Here is an 18,921-nt window from a genome sequence, read left to right as displayed (position 1 = left end):
TTGTTCATTTTTTATTTCAATTTATCCCCTTATGATTTTTCTAGATTTTGAGTCTCTCACCTAAAATATTGTATTCTTTATACGAATGTTTTTCAACCTTTTTAGAATTATCAACCCCCTAGGGAGACTTTTAAGACATTTTTTCGCCTAATCTTGTCCCATGAAATTTTAATAACACTGGTAAGCTGTGTATTTATGTACTCTCTACAGATCTGTACTCTATATTTATATGTTTCTTTTCACTCCTCAAGAACCGATTTTGCCCTCTTGGGGGCGATATCGCCTCCATTGAAAATGCCTGCTCTGTATTACCAAGTTTCTTTTATATGCATCTTTGATCAACTTGACTAATAAAAATATTGAATAAGATAGGGTCCAGGACAGAATTCTGCAGCATGACCTTAGGGCCCACCCCTTATTAAAAATCACTTTTAATATGATTGCTCAAACTTGAAGCAATCCATGTAAATTCTGCTACCATTCAGCTTCAATTTTTCAATCTTTTCCACGAGGATATAACACTTTTTCAAATGTCTCGCTGAAATCCAGATACATTACACTCCAGTATATCCCCTTCATCTACCCTTTAAGATACCCATTCAAAAAAGGAAATGGGCTTAGTTAAGCATGACTTGCTTTTACTGAGCTCATGCTTACCCCTAGTGATTTCCGCTCCCTTTCTAAGGCCTCAGAAATGATCTGCTTAATAGTGCATTCTATGCCTTTGCCAAAGACCAATGCCATGCTCACTGGTCTGCAGTTTCCGGAATATATTTGTACTCTGTAACACCAACCTCCCTCTCTCGCTTCAGTAAAACTTGAAACGACATCTGCCAGCCTCTTTCTGTCTCTTACCTCTTCCCTTTGCCATAATTTCTCAAAGGTTACTAAGACTGGCTCCATGATCGCATCTGCATGTTCTCTCAGTAGCCTCGGATGTAATTTGTCCGGGCCTGGAAACTTGAACTCATTGAAGGCAACTAAGTACTCCTTTATTATCTCCTCATCTATCTTAGGCTTTAATTCTCTTTCCAGTTCAAAGATCATGTTCCTTGATGGAGAGGTTAAGTAACTTGCCCACAGTCACACACCTAGTAAATTGGCAGAGCTGGAATTTAAACCCAGCCCAGTCTGACTCTAAAGTCTGGCTCTTAACTGGCATGCTAGGTAGATTTCAAGTATCAAAAGAGTGGTATGGCCCATGGGTGCCATATGAATTCCCAAGTGGGAGAGAGCTCTTCTAGCAAGAGCAGTCAACGCAATCTTGGTAAAAGAAGTGAAATTTGCACTGAATCTTTAAGCAAGAGTGGGATTCTAATAGGAAGAAAGGAGTTATGTGTGCATTTATGGAAGGATGATAGAGGATACTGAGGATAGCATCCCAGGCAGGGGAAATAATCAAGAATCGTCACTGTGGGTCTGCCTCACAGTACATTTGGTTGATCATTATGAACACAGAGAGACCACAAGTGGTCAAGAGATAGCCAGGGTGTTCCTGCCTTCCCTTAGGAAGTAACCATTCAAGCTTTGTGGCTTACTGCTACTGCTAAGTCACTTCAGTCATGTCCGACTCTGTGAGACCCCATAGATGACAGCCCACCAAGTTCCCCCGTCGCTGGGATTCCTCCAGGCAAGAACACTGGAGTGGGTTGCCATTTCCTTCTCCAGTGCATGAAAGTGAAAAGTAAAAGTGAAGTCGCTCAGTTGTGTCCAACTCTTCGCGACCCCAGGAACTGCAGCCCACCAGGCTCCTCTGTCCATGGGATTTTCCAGGCAAGAGTACTGGAATGGGGTGCCAGTGGCTTACTGGTCGTGGTATATCCTTGGGCAAGGAACCATCCTCTTGAGCCTTGCTTTCCTGTGCTATAAAATGGGAATAATAATGAGCCTATATTAGAGGGTTGTTGTGAGGATCCAATTAGCTAGTTAACACATGTAAACTCCTTAGGGCACTGCCTGGGGTACAATTGGGGCTCAACAAATATTGATTAGTGTCATTACTATTATTACTGTGATTCATTTATTCATCCAACAAGCACTGACTGAGCATCTACTATGTTAGTTCCTGGGGATTTGATGAACAGTAATAAGAAACATGATCTCAGCTCTCCATAAGTTAAAGACAAGCCATTCACTTATTTTGTGGAAACTTTTAGTCTGTGCTATTTTTTTTTCCTTCATATTCAGATAAAGGGGTACATCTGACCTATTCTTTCACAAATTTTGACCTCCTTCAAAAGTTTGTGGGAATTGTTGTAAGAATCCTTTTCATTCAGTAGCCCAGGATTGCTAGAATAAGTTGGTGGCTACTCTCTCCAAAAGGTTCCAGTTAACTCCATGTCAATCCACACCCAGGTCTTGGATTCTACCCTTTTGCACCCTCCAGCTGCATTCCTCTCCTGATCTCTTCTCCCATCTCGGGCATTTTCCACCCTGAGGTTGTAAAATCGAGTTCCCCTATGGGGAAAATCCAGCTACACCCAGAGTGGAGTGTCATGGGGCACTGTGGGGCAGCAACATTTGGTTTTGGCCAGCTAACTGCAGCCTCTGCTTCTTTTGACTTTACAATCTCCCAAGGCTAGTAAGAGTGTGAATAGAAGCCACAGAAGAGGTTGGACTGTCAGCTTCCAAACCAAATAGCTTTGGGCCAGTGTGGGGTGGAGTTCAACCAAGACTTTGGGAAGGGGTAAATTGGATGTCTTCCCTGCTGGCCTGGTTAACACAAAAATAGGCTTCACTGGGCTGTCGGCTGAACTTCCTTTAATTAGGGGAAGCAACTCATTTGCCTTGTCAACTAAAGGGCTCCAGTTTCTTAATATTAGTCAAAGGAAAACTCTGTCCCTAGTAATAGAAATAAATGGTCACAGTGGTTCCTAATCTCTGACTATATCAAATCTATACCACTCTGCTTGGTGACCAAGGCCCTTCCTCCACCATGGGATGTCATTTTAGCCATTTCCCATGACTGGATTTCCCACTACTCTTTGGTGCTATTCTAGCTCTCCTTTGTATTCCAAATCTCAGGGCTGGACAACATTTTCAAGAACATCCCTCCACTGTTGGGTGCCAGGGTAGGGAACTCAGGGCTGGGAGGGTTGGATGGGGATGATACTTTGGATACAGCTGTCATCCAAAACTCAAATATACATTGTAGCTGAGTGTCAGCCCCAACAAACTGAGTACTGGGTACCGGGTGAGTGGGCAAGGCCATAGAAGGCAAGATGAGGAGTCAGGAATTGAGGTGATCCAGAAGTCAGGTCAGGAAGCATGATTCAATCCTCCTCCACTCGCATGTTTTTACTCAAGATGTTCCTCTCCTAAAACTGTCTTTCTCACTCTTCCATCTATCCAAGTCTGGCTTATCCATCGATTCCCCAACCTTACTTTCTCCACGAAGCCTTCTTTCTCCCTCACTGATCTTCAACCTCTCAGATGGATGATCTCACTTTGGGTCAGTGTCCCATCTCTCAGAGTTCTTCTTAATCACTCTCCAACTGTTTCATGTGGGTACTTGGATTTCCTCAAACTGCAAACCCCTGGAGGACAGCAGCTCTGGCTTTTGCACTCCCCACGGTGTGAAGCACAGGGTGAGGCCTCCCAGTAGATGTGCAGCAAATAGTTGGCAGTGGACTCCAGGGATACTGGGAATGAAGTCAGTAGTGACTTAGCAAGACTCCCTGAGATAGGCCCATCACACACTCACAGAAAGTCCTCAGAAAATCATGCAGAACTGTCTTCTGGGATTTCACAACAACAATAACAACAACAACAACAAAAGCAGGGAAAGTCTGAGGGAAATGATACTATCTCTTTGCCCAAGCTATAAATATATCTGTAAATAGCTCTTTGAGTGCTAGGAAAGCTTATAGAATTGAAACATAAAATGTGGAGGTAGTCTTGAGTTCAAGAGTGAAGGAAAGACTGGGAGGGGGTTAGAAACAAACACAATTATGAAAGTTTTCCAAATGGGGTAAGGACTCTTTTTCAGTCCCCATAAAATGTTGTTCATCTGGGCTCTGCTAATTTAGGAGTCTTGAAAAATTGGACTAAAGAAGGCTGTAGCTTCTTATAGCCAGATCTTGAAAGAAAAGAGTCACTAAACTAATTAAGCCTCCCTGAAGTTGGGAGAGGGAGTGGGAGATGGGACAAGGTCTTGTTTGACTTAGTTAAGTCTTCCCAGCTCCCTCCTAGAGCTCTTTAGAAGCCTCATTAAGCTAATTATAAGTCCCAGTTGTACAGTCATTCTTGTCCCATTTTCCCGTTGTTGTAAATGCTTAGGAGTATTGAAACAGCATTTTCAAAGTGTACAATTTTGACTTCCCACTATATTTAATTCATTTCCCTTTCTTGGCTGGTCAAGGGAGCAGGAACTCTGGAGCGCCCCAAAGTACTGGGAGCTTTTATGTGCTATCTCATTTAGTCTTTACAAAAACAACTTTGCACAGAGGTATTGTTTTTCCTGGTAAACAGAGATAAGGGAGGTGCAGTGGAGGCTGGGGTGATGGCGGTGGGAGTGATGGTGGTAGAGTGTTAAGTAACCAGCCTCAGGCCACACAGAAAGGAAATAATGGAGCCTTGTTTTTATAAAAAACAATTCTTCCAACTCCGAAGTCCTACAGCTTTCTCCTGGCCCAGGTTGCCTCTAAATTGAAAAGAATCATTAACTGAGAGGCGATTCAAAGACTTTTCTCAACAAATCTTGCTTTACCAACTCCTTTAAAGTGGTCATGAATTCATAAGAAGAAAACATGGTCAAAAATAGAGGTGATATTCATGATAGCCAAAACCTGCAACCAGCCCAGATGTCCTAATTTTAGAAATGGTGAATAGATTAGTATTTTCCACGGGTGGGAAAGAAGGTTGTCAGAGGGATGTGGGCGCAGCCATGAAAGGGTAATATCACGAAGGATCCTTGAGGTGATGGCACTGCTCAGAATTTTGCCTCTGGTGATGATTACATGAAACCACCTGTGATAAAACCCCAGAGAACTAAATGCATACATAGATGAGTGTAAGTGAAACAGGAAGTTGGAATAAAATCTGTGAATTATATCAACACCAATATCCTAGTTGCCATACCATAGAGCTTTGCAAAATGTTGCCATCAGAAAAAGCCAGGGAAAGGGTAAACAGGATCTCTCTGTATTATTTGTTACAACTGAAGGAGAATCTACAATTATCTCATATATTGCAATTTTTTTAAAAAAGGAGTGAAAGCATAAAGTATTTGTGTTTCTCCATCTGATTTAGTTCACATTTATCATAAGACCCTTAAAGTCCATCCATTTTGTTGCAAATGATAAAAATTCATCTTTTTATGGTTGAGTAGTATCTCATTTATATGTATGTGTATATACAACATCTTCTTTATTCACTCACCTCTTGATGAATACTTTGGTTGTTTCCCTATCTTGGCTAGTGTAAATAATACTGCAGTAAACAAGGGGGTGCAGATATCTTCTCATATTTGTGTTTTCATATTCTTTGGACATATACCCAGAAGCAGAATAGGTGGATCATATATGGTAGTTCTATTCTTCAGGGATGTCCATACTATTTTCCATACTAACTGCACCAATTCATTCCCATCAAGACTGTATGAGTGTTCCCTTCTGCTACTTCCTTACCAATATTTTAAAATTTCTTTCCTTTTTGATAATGGTCATTTTGACAGGTGTAAGGTGATACCTCATTGTGGTTTTGGTTTGCATTTTCCTAATAATTAATGACATTGAACATCTTTTCCTATGCTGGTTTGCCATCTGTCTATATTAAGCTAAGTGAAATAAGTCAGAGAAAGACAAAACTGTACTATTTCACTCATATGTAGAATTTTAAAAAATAAATTAACAAACCAAACCAAACAAAAATAAACATATAGATACAGAAAACAGAGTAGTGGTATGCAGAGGGGAAGGCTGAAAAAAAGGGGGTCAACTGCATGATAACAGATGGAAACTAAAGTTCTAGTGAGCACACAGTAGTGTATACAGAAGTAGAAATACAGTGTTGTACACATGAAACTTCTATAATGTTGTAAACCAATGTTACCTTGATTTTTTTTAAAGGGAGATTGTATGTAGTGGGGAGGTTTACATATATATATCAAATGTATTCTGTCTAATAAGACAGAAACCACTTTTGAAAAATGAAGTGCCAGTGGTCTGGTAGATTTGAGCAACATAGCCAAGACTTGGAGGTGCAAGGGCACTCAGCTCAGGGATAAAGTTCACACAGGTCGGTGAGCCTGACTGATTACAAAAGGATGGGAATATGGTGTGAAAGGCACAGGAACAGATTTCATGCTTGGGGGCCTTCCTTCAAGGCCATAACTTTGCAGGTTCCTCTGCTTTTTTCTGGGAGAGTGAACTCTGCTCTCAGAGAACTGTAAGATGGGCCTCAGCCCAAAACAGCTACATCATTTGTGAGGCCCAGTGCAAACTGAAAATGCAGGACTGTTTGTTCAAAATTTATAACGAATTTCATGATGATGATGGCAGAGCACTAAGCCAGGCCCGGGGCCTCTCGAAGCACAGGGCCCCATGTGACTGCGCAAGTCCTGGCCCCAGTTAACATTTCTGCTAAATCCCCACAGCTGCGATGTCTAGAGGATACAGAACAGTACCCCGTTCCCAACCCCTCCCTGCTGGTCTGGATTGACTGGGATGACTGAAGTCTGTGACCTTTTGGAACATATTTACTGTGAAGTCGCAGTACTGGGTACTTGGAAAATTCCTGCCAACTGATCTAGTGCAAGAGAGGGAAGAAGGTAAAGTCTTGGAGTAGCAGGGGGAGGCAACCTGGAACCCCCTGGGAGTCCACTTTCAAAGGGAGGCTTGTGAGTGAGAAGTAGATCTGCCTGGTGGCCATTTTTGATGTGTAGGGTGAAGGGAGCCCTAAACTGGGGTCTGGAGGCCTGGGCTTAAATGTCAGCTCTGCCATTACTGGGCAAATTAACTCATCTCTGGGTGTTTCCTCAACTATCAAATGGAGATACTAACAATAGTATGTATCTCATTGAATTATCATGAAGAGCAAGTAAAATCCTGGATATAAAAGCTCTGCTGAAACTCATGATGTACAGAAATGTAAGAAATGCTTATTATACATACATCCCAAAGCCTCTCCTAGCAGGTGGTGACTGACTTGATCTAATGCCTAAAATGAGATGTCAGGTTACAATTCATGATCCAGACTTCTGGTCTTGGCCAAGACAGAGGGATACTGTTCCCCTCTCCTTTCCTCCAGGTCCTCCCTCCTAAAACTAACAAACACTGGAAAACTACCACAACAAACAAGCATAGGAAGACTGAAAGATGTGAAGAAGACAGGCAACCTAAAGACCTCTTGACTTGAGAACCAACATAACCTTGAGTTCTCTGAGTTTTCTTTTTTCCTCCCATATATTCCAGATAGGACTCTTCAGAAGCCCCCAACCCAAAACTTCCAACAGGCGCCAATCAAAAAAGTTCTAAGGAAAGCATGTTCCTCCTAGCCAAAGGCCTAGGAAAAAGGTAACCTAATAACAGAACACCTTTTGGGAAGCACTTCCCACACCCTACTCTAACCAAACATCAGTGGAACAACAGCACACCACTCCCCTGGGAGTTCAGTGGACCTGAATGGGGAGCTGATCTTCTAAGCCCTGAGTGGCAGAAACAGTCAGCACTTCAACTCCCCTGCCATAATCCTGCTGTGCTGAGTCTCCACGCCCACCTGCAGGGAGGAGATTGAACAGGCAATGTGAAGCAGGGCTACTTGGCCTCCATGAAAGTATTAGTAGCTCAGTCATGTCTGACTCTTTGCAACCCTATGGACTATCGCCCACCAGTCTGCTCTGTCCATGAAATTCTCCAGACAAGAATACTGGAGTGTGTAGCCATTCTCTTCTCCAGGGGAATTCACAACCCAGAGATAGAACCCGTGTCTCCTATGTCTCCTGCATCTGCTATACTGTCTGAGGCACAGGGGAGCCGCACAAGCAATTACGAATTCTTTTGAAACAAATGAAAAACATAGGAAATCCTAGCAAAGAAATAAAAAATGTAAAGAAGAACGAAAGAGCAATTATAGAACTAAAAAACACAACCACAGCAAAAGTACTCATAGGATGGGCTCAGTCGCAGAGTAGAAATAGCCTAGACCCAGTGAACATAAAGACAGATCAATAGAACTTACCCAATCTGAATAGCAGAGAGAAAATAGACTGAGAAAAGTGAACAGGGCCTGGGGGATCTGTAGGACAATAGCAGAAGAGTTAATATTTGTATCATTGGATCTCAGAAGGAGAGGGTAAAGAGTATGGGGCTGAAAAAAATATTTGGAGAAATAGTGACTAAGAATTTTTCAAATTTATCAAAAGATATAAACCTACAACTCAAAGAAGCTGAGTGAACCCCAAACAGAACAAGCCTAAAAAATCCAAGACACACCATAATTAAACTTCTGAAAATTGGAAGTCATGGTCTGAAGGAGAGAGTAGATTTGGGGAAGTTCAATACAGAAGATCTTCAGGGCTGTCAGTCTCCTCTTTCTGGCTCTTGCCAGGCAAGGAGAAATCTCAACTACTTCAAGCCCTAGCTTACTATCATCAAATCTACTCATCAAATTCACTCATTCAACAGACATATATGGGCACCTAGTATTTGCCAGTCATTCATCTAACTGCAGGGGAGACAACAGTGAACCAACCAGAGTCCCTGGAGGAGGCCATGGCAACCCACTCCAGTATTCTTGCCTGGACAATCCTATGGACAGAGGATCCCTGAGGGCTATAGTCCATAGGGTTGCAAAGAGTCAGACAGGACTGAAGTGAGCACACAGGTACACATACAGTGCCCTAATTATCCTCAGAACACAACCTGACTTTCCCTTTCCCCAGGCCCTCCCATGTGCCCTTTTTTCTACCTCAAATACTTTCCCCTAGCCAGTGACCTCAAATGGTGTAGCACTCCTCTCAAATCTTTCTTTGAGGTGTTGACCCCACTTTGAGGACAGGGACTGTGTCAAGTTCATTTCTGTAGCCCCAGAGCCTAGCATAATGCTTGCCCATTGAAGGAATGCAAGAATATGAAAAAGAGAGATTTGACTGGCCCTAACTCTCAAATTGGGCTTTCCAGGAGGCTCAGTGGTAAAGAGTCCACCTGTCAATGCAGAAGATGTGGGTTTGATCCCTGGGTCAGGAAGATCTCCTGTAGAAGGAAATGGCAACCAGCTCCAGTATTCTTGCCTGGGAAATCCCATGGACAGAGGAGCTTGGTGGGCTACAGTCCATGGAGTCAGAAAAGAGTCGAACATGACTGAGTGACTGAGCACAAGCACACATACACACACAAACACACACAGCTTTCAAATTGCCTCCATGCTGCCTGGGGGAGGCAAGGCTAACAGAAATGAAGCAGTCACATTTCATACAACCCAGCTTGTTAAAAGTGAATACATGTAGGATGTATTGATCTCAACAATGATAGAGCATGGGAGGAAGATTCATGAGATGAGGAATTTGAATTGGGCCTTGAAGTATAAGCCTGGCTTTGATAAGATCAAGGGGAGGGAGGAATAGCTAAAGGATGGGGGTGGGAAAAGATAATGGAGCACAGCACACTCACCAGACGGCAAGAAAACTAAAGCCCAGAGAGTACAGGCCGAGACCTGCCTCATGGTTCATAGGAGATCAGCTCCCACTCTGAAGTCTGGCTAAATCTTGGCTCCTTTAAGCAGGTAGCAAAGGACAGGGTTATAAGTGTGATGAGAGGGCTGCCCTGGCAGCCCAGTGTTTAAGAATCCACCTTGCAATGCAAGGGACACTGGCTCAATCCCTGGTTTGGGAAGATCTCACATGCTGTTGGCAACTAAGGCCCGTGTGCCACAACTGCTGAGCCCATGTGCTGTAGCGCCCGTGCTCCACAACAAGAGAAAGCCGCCACAATGAGAAGCCTGCGCAACACATCAAGAGTAGCCCCTGCTCACCGCAACTAGAGAAAAGCCCAGGTAAAGCAACAAAGACCCACCACAGCCAAAAACAAGTAAATAAATCTTAAAAAAAGAGTAATGGAAACTCTAGACTAGTGGAAAATACTGGGAATAATGTTTTAGAGAATGAACACAAGCACAACGCCCCCAACATGAGCTGATGTTCCAAGCACAGGAAGCAAATCCTTCCTTAGCACCTCCACTTCAGCTGACTTTGACAGAACACATGTAATGTACAGTGTGCTTCCTGTTCATCATCAAGTTTAGTTTTCACACCAGTAATAATGGTCTTTCCATGGCAGAGCTGAGATTCAGATCCAAGCTTCTGGATGGAAGACGTGGCCACTTCCTCTGTGTCATACTGCCATGGTGGGTTGGGCCCAAGTTTGGGACCTACTGGTAATCTTGTCATGCAGGACCCCAACAATGAGCTTCTTGTTTCCCTTGAGGTGAGAGGTAGTGCCTATCCCTCAGTAGGGAAGACCCCGAGGCTTCTGGATTTAGTGCCTCATGGTGAGTGGAGGGGTTGGGGTGTATTTTTCCCTCTCCCCTTTCCGGAAGCTGAGGAGCGGGATTGCTGTCTACCAAGTGGTCCTTTGCCCAGTTTGCCCTTCAACCAACATATTTCTGCCGCTGCTCATTTCCTAAAAGCGCCTGCAGTCTCTCCTGCATCAGGAAGTCAGCTTCTTCCTTTCCCAACACTCGTCCAGACATTCACTCTTCTCTGCCACTCCAGGGGGACTTTGCTTGAGTTGTGCATTTCTGCTTTTTGTCAAAGCTTTTCCCTAGAGAATCTTCAGCCTAAAGAAATAGGGACAAGCCCTCCACCAGCACTTACTGACTCTTGGATCATATTTAAGGTCCTGGAACAGAAGGGAGTAGCCCTGTACCAGGTATTTACATGCATAGTTTCATTGAATGTCTCCATTAGCCCAGTGAGATAAGTACTGTTCATTTCCCCATTTGATAGATGAAGAGACTGAGGTTCAAAGAACTTGAGTGATTTATCCATAATTAAGCAGGTAATAAATAGCAGAAATAGGATTTGAACCTACAAACTTCATTCATCACACTTTTACTACAATTGTCTATTTTATTGTCTATATCCTCCAGTAGATTGTGCATATTTAATTATTGTTTTCATTTCACAGAATTTAGAATTGTCCAGAGCTTCCTCATGCAGTAGATGAGACAATCCTGAAGGATCATAGTGCTTTGAGAGAAAGTAGGCATTTGAGGAGGGCTTCCCTGGTGGCTCAGTGGTAAAGAATTCACCTGCCAATGCAGGAGACATGGGTTCAATCCCTGGGTTGGGTAGATCCTGTGGAGAAGGGAATGGCAACCCACTCCAGTATTCTTGTCTGGGAAATCTCATGGACAGAGGAGCCTGGTGGGCTACAGTCCATGGGGTCGCAGAGAGTCGGACGTGACTGAGTGACTAAACAACAACAGGCATTTGGGGAATGGGGTAGAGTGAGCTGCAGAGTTTCTGGGCTTCAGAGTTTCAGGTCCTGAGTCAGTCAGAGGGAAACGTGGTGTGTGTTGGGGATGCGCTTCAAGAAAAAAAAACAGTGAGGTGGATTGACTGGGCTGGATTTCAGAGTTCATGTTGGCAAATAATGGAATGGGAGATCAGACAGGGAATAACCTACATCTGGAGGAGTGAGGAGTTTATGTGAGTTCCCCAAGCTGGTATGTGTAGACACAGGAGGCTGCCTAGCCAAATATAGCTGTAGGCAGTCATGGATTAGTTGACCGGGGCAGCTGGGAAGCTGCCACTGAGAATGGGTATAATTGAAACTTGAATGGAGACAGTGAGCAAGGGCCCACCCAGGGTGGGATCGCGTGCCAGGGATCTCCACACCTGTGTGTTTCGCCTAGCCTTCTCTTTGGACACCCCAGTAACATCCTGCATGCTCCTTGCAGAACTCTCACCTTCTATCACTGGCCAAGTCTCACCCAGGACCACCTTCTCTACTCTGCATCTTTTTCTCTTACTACTGGTGTCCTTTTTTTCCTCCATCCAAACCATATTATTTGTTTCCTCCAGGCTCTATCATCTTAGGAGCATAAACCTGATAGGCAAGTGTGCCGTAGATGTTACTTGTTGATAATGTCTTAATAATATTTTCATTTGAATGGGAGCTTACAATGCCTTTGCTAGAAGCAGGGATTATCAAGGGGACTTGGGCTTAGAGAAAAGGGGGGTTGGGATGGGTTGAGGATGGGGGTAGAGGTGGGAATTCGAGAAGGGGGCCTTTGGGTGACCTTTGCATAAGGATAGTCCTGGTTATCTCTTAAATACTTGGAAAGAGGCTTCCCCCATTCCCCTCCCTGCCCCCTCCACATTCTGCCTACCTGGTTCCTGCATTCCACTATCCTGCCAGGAATAACTGTATTAATTAAAACAACCTTCAGATGCAGAGAAAATGCCCAATTTGGTTTGAAGATAGAAGCTCTTCCTGAGTTGTCCAGGACCGCACAGAACTAAAGCTGGGACTCTGAGAGCTCATGTTCACAGCTTCCTTGGACACTAAATTTAACAGATGGGACACTTCAATCCAGGCCACAGTTGTCAAAAACCACAGTTTAAATCAGTCACAGACAACTGTTTCATTCCCCACACTTGCCTGGGTGTAACAACTGCAGGAATGCCTCTGCTTAAATTACACTTGGTGACACCACAGGGAGAGACATGTCTCGGCCACATTCATTCTCCATCCTTTCTGAGCTTCTTTTATAGCAGGGGTCAGTGCCCTTTCCCAAATGGGGTGCCAGGGCACTGAACTGTGCTCTTTTATGGTCCCAGTGTTATGTTGGTGTATATATTCGATCATGGCAAGGTGGGAGGGTGATGAGGTAGGAGGGAGAGGATGGGGTTATACTGAGTGTCACAGAGGGAGTGTTTACCCAAGGATGAGCTAGAGACATGGCAGCCCTGGGTGATGACTTACAAAACTAAATGGTGAGGAGCAGTTATACCTATGGCCCGTGACCTGTGTGCCTGTAATAACCAGTCTATGTATCATCACCTGGTATCCAGCTGCAAGGTACCATCTCCTGCCTTATGGAATCCACTCACGCATCCATCCATCCAGGCATTTACTGAGTGACCACTCTGGGCCCATACACTGTGCCAGGTGCTGGGAACACAGACGTGAATGACATAGTGTCTGCCTTGAAGGAGCTTGGAATCTAGCTCCGAGAGTTCAACTATTAACCCACCCTAGAATGCGCTGTCAATCATTCCACTAAGCACTTGCTGGTGCTTAGCACTGCACCACACTGGTTGATGGAAATGCAGAGTTACAAAGAAAAAAGAGAACCAAGTTGTTGACCTTAAGAAGATTCCAGTATGGTAGCACAGAGAGACAGGCTTCCCCGGTAGCTCAGCTGGTAAAGAATCCACCTGAAATGCATGAGACCCCAGTTTGATTCCTGGGTTGGGAAGATCCCTTGGAGAAGGGATAGGCTACCCGCTCCAGTATTCTTGGGCTTCCCTGATGGCTCAGATGGTAAAGAATCTGCCTGCAATGCAGGAGGCCTAGGTCCGACCCCTGGGTTGGGAAGATCCTCTGGAGGAGGACATGGCAACCCACCCAAGGATTCTTGCCTGAAGAATCCCTGTGAACAGAGGAGCCTGGTGGCTACAGTCCCACGGGATCTCAAAGAGTAGGACACAACTGAGTGACTAAGCACAGCACAGCACATAGTGCGGAGAGAAACATAGACATGTCCATTTGTATTCCATGTGGCTTAGATGAGTGTCCAAGGCACCATCCAACAGAAGATCCTTAGAAGTTGGGAGCAAGGGATCTGGGGGAGGCAGACTCATGTCTGAGATTTGTCTTGTCATATTACCAGGCTTCTAAGAAGGGGCTTGGTAAGCATTTGTTATTTTTGTTTGAGGAATGATCTCTTTCATCACTCCCTTTGCATGAGAAAAAAATGAAACACTTAAGCTAGAGAAATATGAGTGAAATAAAGCAGGGAGGCGTCCTGATGAACAGATTATTGTCTACTTCTGGTTCATGGACTTTGGAGCTTCTTCAGCTGGTCGTCATCCTGTCAGGGCACCCACTATCTTGTACTGGCAGTTCTCAATCTGGAGGTCTCTAAAGGGAGTAACTGGTGCTCTTAAGCTATTTTTTTAAAAAACATTTGTAAAAAGTCTAATAGAAATTGTACATTTGGCCAAGACAAAGCCACAGAAAGCTAAGTACAATATCATGTTTCTTCACTTTTGACTGGAATTATATTAGCTTGGTATGGTTATCTCATGCAGATCTGAAGCACTGAGCAAGTAAAAATTGGGAAAATGAATTATTCCATAATAAATGTAGTTTTGCTAGATAAAAAAATTTTCCAAATGTGGGGCCCACAGGGGAAAGAGTAATAAGAGGGATCCTTAGTGGTGAAAAGGTTGGAAATCACTGGCCTCTACGTCTGGATGCCAAAGTTTGGCTGCATATTCAAAGCCTATGACCACAGAATCCTGGGATTATTGGCAGCTGACACCCCTGATGTGGTTCCTGTTGGAAAAGCAAACATGCTCCCTGCCCAGTTTTCTAAAGTGTTATACATTAACCGGCTCACAAAGCACCATTCACAGGGGGACGGGGTTTTTTTGGATCACGGTTTACTGTGTTTTCGTACCTGCAGTGAAAGAACATTTCAGAGGAAGCATAGGCTTGCCTGAAATCTACAAAGCTATGCTATTGCTGGGCAAGCGCAGAGCTCCTTGTAACTTAACGGGGCTGGAATAAGCTGTCCACACCTTTCTCCTCATCAACAGTTTTCATCCACTACCTCTGAGAATACACATTCCATGAACACACTGGAAACAAGAACATCCATCGGGTATAGGCGAAAGAGGAGGGACTCTGCAGGCTGGCGGGATGGTGTGGGAGGAGATTTGGAAGTGGCCTTGTCAAAGAATCATTCCCACTCTTCCCATTGTCTGAAAAAGTTTCCTGGAGGAGGCTCAGAAACGCAGGCGAAAGTAGTGCTGAGGTTTCTGCAGAGAGAAGGAGCTCTCTAAAATATGTATTCTAACCCACATTTGAAATTTTTTTAAGACTGTAATTGTGATAAAATACACATAATATTTACCATCATAATCATTTTTAAGTACAGTTGACCCTCTAACAACACAGGGGTTTGGGGTGCTACACTCCATGCAGTTGAAAATTCAGCCTCCATATCCACAGTTCTGCTTTCACAGATTCAACCAATTGAGAATTATAATCCTGTAACATGTATCTGTTGAGAAAAATATTTGTGTATTAAGTAGACCTGCACAGTTCAGAACAACAAACCCATGTTGTTCAAGGGTCAGCTGTACATGGTTCAGTAGTATTAAGTATATTTACATCGTTCTGAAGCAAATATCCAAAAATTTTTATCTTGCATGACTACAATTCTATGCTAATTAAACAAAAACTTCCACTTTCTCCTGCTCTCAACCCCTGGTAATCACCGTTCTACCTTCTGTTTCTATTAATTTGACTACTTTAGATATGTCATAGAGATGGATCGTACTGGCTTCTTAGTGTAATGCTCTCCAAGTTCATCCATATTTTAGCATGTGTCAGAATTTCCTTCCTTTTTAGGGCTGAATAATACTCCATTCTATATTTATGCCACGTTATGTTTATCCATTTGTCTGTCAGTGGACACTTGGGTTGCTTACACATTTTTTGACTCTTGTGAATAATGTTGCTAAGAACATAAGCATGCAACTATCTCACTGAGCTCCTGCTTTCAATTCTTTTGGATATATACCCATAAGTGGGATTAATGAATCATATGGTAGCCCTATTTTTAATTTTTTGAAGAATTGCCATACTCTTTTCCAGAGTGGCTGCACTACTTTGCACTCCCAGTAGCAATGAATAAGGGTTCCAAATTCTCCAAATCATTGACCAAACTTGTCATTTTCTCTTTGTTTTATATATATATAAAATGATAGCCATCCTAATGTCTGTGAGGGGCTTCCCAGGTGGCTTAATGATTAAGAATCCACCTGCCAAGCAAGAGATGTGAGTTCAATCCCTGGGTCAGGAAGGTCCCCAGGAGAAGGAAATGGCAACACATTCCAGTATTCTTGCTTGAGAAATCCCTCAGACAGAGCAGGAGCTACAGTTCATGGGGCCACAAAAGAGTCAGACACAACTTAGCAACTAAACAACAATGGGTGTGAAGGGGTATCTCACTGTGGTTCTGATCTGCATTTCTCTAGTAGTGATGTTGAGTATTTTTTCATGCATCTGTTGACCACTTGTGTATCCTGTCTATTCGAGTCCTTTTCCCATATTTTAATTGGGTTATTTTGTTGTTGCTGAACTGTAAGAGTTATGTATCCCGCACATTAACCTCCTATCAGATATATAATCTGCAGATATTTTCTTCCATTCCATAGGTTGCCTTTTCACTTTGCTGATTGTGCCCTTTGATACTCCAGCCCACATTTTTAAAGACAAGAAAAATATGATAAAATGAAGAAAGAACCAGCAAGAATGATGCCTCGGGGCCTCATTGGGTGATTTTGCCAAGTCATTTGAACTCTGTTCTTGGATTCCAGTCTTCCTGGTGATGTTCCTACCAAGCCTTTTGTACACTGCTTGGTCTTTATCCCATTAGCTCTAGCCTGCTTCTAGAGAGAACATGCCCCATTCTAAGTACCATCTGCCTTTAACACCCCACAACTTTCTTGTTGCTTCCTCCATGCCTGTGAGATCTGCCTTGTCATCCTGCAGTAGCTTCAGCCTTGGGTGTTGTAACACAGCAGCCTCAAATACACTTGCAACCTCTCTGTCATGCCAGGCAGAGACGAGTTTAAACTCTCTGCTTTTATGGCAACCTTCGTGGTGGGACTGAGTGTAGAGGCGGTTTGCTGTATGTATCAGAAGTTCTCCAAAATTTGATATATGACCCAGGAAGGCACCCAAAGCCGGTGCTCTGTGACAACCTGGGGGGATGGGGTGGGGAGGGAGGTGGGAGGGCGTTCAGGGTGGGAGGGACACATGTATACCTGTGGCCAATTCATACTGAGGTATGGCAAAAAACCATTACAATATTGTAAATTAATTATCCTCTAATTAAAGTTAATAAAGAAAATTTTAAAAAATTAAAATGGCTAAGGTACTAAATGTTATGTTTTGTGTATTTTACCACAGTAAAAAATACATAGGTGATAACTGAAAAAGAAAAAAAAAAAAAGAACATCATTCTATCACTTCCTGACTGTTGACAGGTCATTTCAACTCTCTGAGCCCCTCTTTCCTATTTGTAAACATGAGGATAGCACCTCCCCACCCCTACTCTGCTGGGATTTGGTGAGCCTTGCTTGGGGTAAATCTTGTGGGGTGCTGAGCTCAGTGCCCAGTGCATCTCAGGAGAGCTGGGCTATTGGAAGTTTCTCCTTTTGGGCCTTCAGCCAGAAAGAAGCTCACCCAGCCAGGATGGGGTCCACACAGAGGCTGCACAGCGCTGAGAGGCAGGAACAGAAGTACCTCATCTGCCCTTGGCCTCTGGTAGCCCTGTGCCCCAAATAGCCCAGGCTCTGTGAGAGGTTGGCACTGCCCCGGAGAAGGCCCCCATGTGTCCCTCTCTTGGTGACACCTTTCTGTGGCCCTCAGATCTCCCTGGCCTGGAGTTCTTTCATCTTGTGACTCATTTCCCTCCAGCCAGAACTAAAACCTTTTCTCCCTCACCTTCCCTCCCTTGGTGAGATTTCATCCTCAACAAGCCCTGTAGGGTCTACTTCCTGTTGGTCTGCACTGCCATGACCCTTGTCCAAGCTGTTATCAGTTCTCTCCTGGATCAAGGATGTCAATGCCCAGGGCAAATGCTCTCCTTATCTCCTGCTCCAGGGTCCCTCCAGTCCAGTCTCTACAGGAAGGCAGCAGGAATGATCTACCTTCAACTTGTATCTGTTCATCTAACTTTCCTGCTTAAAACTTGTAAATACCTCCCTGGGTGCTCTTCAAAGGGGAAGTTCAAACTCCTTAACTTTGCCTACAGTCCTCTGTGCTCTGGCCTCTGTCTAATCTCCACACTCCACAGTGCAGCCATGTTGGAGATCTTTCGGTTGCTCCAACTATCTTTTTTCAGGGCTTTCATATATTCTTTCCCCTTAACCTGGAACCTCTGGCTAACTTTTCTTCATCTGTAAGTCAGTTAAGAAGTCACTTGCTCTGCGAAGGCTCTTCAAACTACTCCTCAGGCTGAATTAGGTGCCCTACAGACGACCCTGCCATTTTGCATTTTCTCATATTACCGTCTCCCCTAGCTAGACTTGGAGCTCTGTGAGGTCAGGAGCCATGTCTATTTACCCCAGAACAGTACTCAGCATGCAGCATGTTGTATGTTGTCAGAAGAATGAATCCCTATTTACCTCTGCAACGTGGTCTTCATCTACTCACTCCCCTGCCCTCCACCTCACTGGAGGACTTTCAGACCCCCAGACACATTGCGCATGGACCAGACCCTTTGATTTTGTGCATACTAGTCTTTCTGGCTGAAATGCCCCAGCTCTCCTCTCCCCCTCCCCCAGTCCTCCTTCACCAAACAAACTCTAACTTGTTGTTGAAACCTCGGCTCAAGTTTCATCTCAGTGAAGCCGATGCCTGAAGGGGATCATTAAATTAAAGATTTATTCTTGGCAGGGTAATTCTTAGCTCATTCTTCATCATTAATGGTTTATTATTCTAGCTCCAATATCTAGCAGCCTTCATCACCCCACCCCAGAGGCCAGACTGCCCCTCCTCTGGGCTCTCCCATCTCCTTGCAGCACCTCCATTATAGCACTTTCTTAAGGCTTTGGGTGATGGGGTTTTGTTTGTTTGCTTAAGTCGGTTGGTTTCATTTACTTTACTTTTGTTTTTTTCCCTGGAGGAGGTAGGAGGACATTATGTGACCTTAACCCTTCTGGCTCCTTGTAAGGGG

Source organism: Bos indicus x Bos taurus, chromosome X, assembly GCF_003369695.1.
Source record: "Bos indicus x Bos taurus breed Angus x Brahman F1 hybrid chromosome X, Bos_hybrid_MaternalHap_v2.0, whole genome shotgun sequence".
NCBI classification, from domain to species: domain Eukaryota; kingdom Metazoa; phylum Chordata; class Mammalia; order Artiodactyla; family Bovidae; genus Bos; species Bos indicus x Bos taurus.
Note: the sequence above shows the minus strand (reverse complement) of the source record.